This window comes from Triticum urartu, chromosome 4 (genome assembly GCF_003073215.2).
Source record: "Triticum urartu cultivar G1812 chromosome 4, Tu2.1, whole genome shotgun sequence".
Lineage (NCBI taxonomy): Eukaryota > Viridiplantae > Streptophyta > Magnoliopsida > Poales > Poaceae > Triticum > Triticum urartu.
In genome coordinates, this window is record NC_053025.1 from 562,485,419 (window position 1) to 562,489,332 (window position 3,914).

The window sequence follows — 3,914 nt, forward strand, 5'->3', positions numbered from 1 at the left end:
AAAAAGGATCTGTAGTGGAGACCCCTACCCTAGGTGCCCTAGGTAGCTGCCGCACGCATAATTGTTTTCTCTTTTCTTTATGCTCTTGCGCCCTAGAGTGAAATGATGGTTGCTTCGTCCGTCCAACTGAATGCGGGAAAGGTGGGGCTTTGTGATTTGACCCCTCATCGCTCATTTTCTACTACTGCGGCGCTATGACCGGGGTGCCTCCAATTCCAACCGCTGCTCCGAACTGTAATTTGGTGCATCGCACGTGGAACAAGACGGTGGATGAGCCACATGTCGGCCAAAGGGGTCCTGTTAAGTGTGTCGCCATTTCGTGTGCGGACTGACTCTGCTTGAGTTGCTACGCCAACACGACAGGAGTAGCCTACCACTTGGTTTTGCTCCTTGGTGAATCCCGACTATATTGATCTAAAAAGATACGTGCTGAACTACCCTCTCCATCTTGGTTTTTTTATTTTTAGGCATCTCGGTTTATAGGGCCTGCACGTAGTTCTAGGTTATCCATTTGACTAACTAAATATGAGTTACTATGTCACAAAAAGTATATCATTGGATTCTTAAGCGGATGTAGTTGTATTTAAAAGTCGAGGGCGGGGCTTTTCCTGCATGGTAGGCGGGGTAGTTCCGCCTAGTCGGTTCGACAGAGACACGAGAAGACGAGGGAGTAGGCTGCTGCTAACGTAGGGCTGTGTGATTTGACAACGAGTTACTGCTGGACAGGTGGGGCCCCGTGATTTGACTTGCCATTATCATTTTAACTGCGGCGCTACGACCGGCGTGAGTCTCCCGATTCCTGACCACCTCCATTACGAAGAAAGAGATAGAGATGAGTAAAAAAATACACTTATAGCCAACCTTGTTGTAGTATGAGTGACTAAGTGATGACTATGTATGACATGCCAACGTCAGATAGCCTAACGCACCGTGTTAAATCTCCAAGGGCGCGACCGCGCGAGCGACGCGATGGTCGTGGTAGGCGCGACTATGATACGGGTTGCTGGCAGCCCTTGGATCTGAGATCAAACGGTCGCATGCTAAGTTGCTGAAAATTTGCAGAATAACCCTCCAGGATAGGATATTCACCCATAGGTCTAGAATCACGCCATGCAACCTTTCGATCTCAGATCCAAGGGCTCTCGGAAGCCCGTATCATGGGAGAATGGAAAGCCACTACCCCGCCGTTCGCACGCTGGCAATTCGCTCCTACTCGTCCCCGCATGTCCTTTAATACTACGGCGGTTCGCTCCTAGTCGTCCCGTCCATTCACATTATGGCAGTTCCACTAATCCTAACCCTCCTCCCAATTCCATGGCGTCCCAAATCTCCACGATCGGCGGTGAATACAAGGTTAGAACCATCATCGGCGATGAGTTCGACGTCATCTACACCCATTCTTCCGCGACGGTGAAAGGATGCCTTTCTCGCTTCAGGCGCATGTTCGAAAACTCAGATGATGAGTGGGTCGCTGGGCTAGATGTTGAGTACACCACAATCCTGGGACCAGAGAAGGATCTAAAGGACGAAGAGAGGAAGAAGCCCGCCGTGATCCAGGTTTGCGTACATAACGTTTGCTTGGTCTACCACATATGCCATGCCGACGTTGAGTGCCAGGATTTTAAGAACTTCCTCAAGGACAAAACAGTGAATTTCGTTACTGTAGACTTTAAGAACAACAGGGATGTCCTACATCGGATAGGTCTCGTTGTAGGCAACCCCTTCGACCTCCAGAAGAATCGGCTGGTGTCCTCTCGTCAGCCTTCAATGCTGACCCTGGCAGGAGCCATGGTTCATCCTTCGTACGGTAAACTGGAGAAGCCTCCATACACGTTTCATCGTCATGCATGGCAGCGGAATGTACTAGATATAGACCACATCCACTACGCTACAATGGATGGCTACCTTTGCTTCAACATCTACAAGGGTTGGATGAAGAGCAACAACCAAGTGTGCGGTTCAAGCAAAGAAGTATCAACCAAGAGGGAGAGGGACAAGGACGAAGTCGAGGACGTGGACGAGGACTCCGAGTAAGGTGGCAGTGTCGTTGCTCATGGTGGTTCTAAACTTCTAATGCAATGTCTACCGAATTAGTTGCATAATTTAATTTCAGGTGTGCTTAGTTTAATTTGAGGGGTGTGTTGTGCTAAGCCCCCAGCAGAACTATATTATGTTTCTTCTCGTTACTTTAACTCTTCAGTCTGTACATACTACTAGTATTTCTTTAATAGAATTCAGCACCCCAATTAAGCACGTACTAGCTTTTTTAATAGTACTAATATGCATAATTTGGCGACGAGCGCTCTCTATATGTACCATTTTTTTTAATTTCAATTTTTGCTCCATGGCGCAATCCATCGATAGTACTATTGTACAAAAGTATACATTTTTTAAAAGGCTAGAGTACTGTTAATCACATATATATAGCCAGTTAAATTCTCAACCTAGAACGACGTGCATGCCATGTAGTAAACCGATACGGAGGAAGTATAGTAAAAATGAGGTGATTTTACCGAGCGATCGGCGGGGGAGCATGGCCTGTCATGCGGTCCCACGTGTCATGATGTACCAAGGCAATGCGTGTGTCCCTCTTGAGACAGAAGCAATACTACGTGGTTTGAGACGATGGTGAACCGAAGTGTGAAATAATGGTTGCTTCGTCCGTCTGGGAAGGTGCGACATTGTGATTTGACGTCTCATTGCTCATTACTACTACTGGGCCGGTACGAGTGTGGTGCGTCCCCCCTGCTGTTCTGCACTGTTATTTGGTGCCTGACACGTCGACCCGGTTGCTATATGTCCCACATGTCGGTGACAGTAAGTACATAATTCATGAAAGGGAGCGTCGACGGAGGAGTATACTATAGAATTCATGAAAGGGAGCGACTTAGTTTTGGAAAAATCTATTTTTACGGAGTACGTACCCACTAGGGTTTATAGGGCTCATAAAAAAATTCGTTTTTCCATTTGATAAGTCTCAATTCTACTATACTAGTAGTAGCACCATTACATGTTGGATTTTGAGGTGCGTTAGATCACCCGACGCAAGCAGTGTCAAGAGGAAACTAACCAATGCATGTACAAGTTCATGGAAATTTAATGGTCATTCATGCATTCGTTCTAATTAATGCCTCAGTAAACATAACTTCTTGAGAAAAACGAGCGTACTAATTACTTGTGCAAACTACAAAATTAATTCGACCACTCACCGTCTACCTTGGTTGGAGAGATTTTGAAATTGAGCCATAAACTGGAAAGAAGGGAGTAGTAACTTTTGTCTCGATTACTATTTGTGGCCTTGTATAGATGCAAAATATATTTTTTTATAGTGGCCTTGTATAAGTAAATGGAGGGAGTACTAACCAAAGTACGTAGTAGGGACGAGGAGTAAACGGAGGGAGTAGTAAAATTTTATCTTCAAGTGGGCGAGGGAGCGGGCGTAAAGGCATACAGTAGTAGTAGTGCTAGTACTACTCGTAAGCAAGCTTCACCTCATCCTGCAAGCCACCGCGCCCGTGGGCGGGGGAGACGGCGTACTAAGCAAGCTTCTCCTCGTTCTGCGAGTTGACGGGACACATCAAAAGTACTCCAGTGTATAGAGCCTTGCCTCTAAGGTAGGCCCCACATGGTTTTCCTCTTTTTTTAATTTAACATAACGCGTCAAGTCGCAATTTGTTTGTTCACCCGTGGTAGACGATCCTCCCTACACCAAGTGGAAAACCAGTACACATGCCAAATTACCACGTGGGCTGCCTTTTTCGTACACAAATGAGCTCCACCGTGTACCCGCACGGGTGTGGTTGGGAAAGAGACGGGAGTACGTGCGCCGTGCGTGCACCTCTTCTCTTCGTGCACGTACCCCACCTACGTGGGTGTGTTTGAGAGAGATACAAACCTAGACATAATGCGCCGTC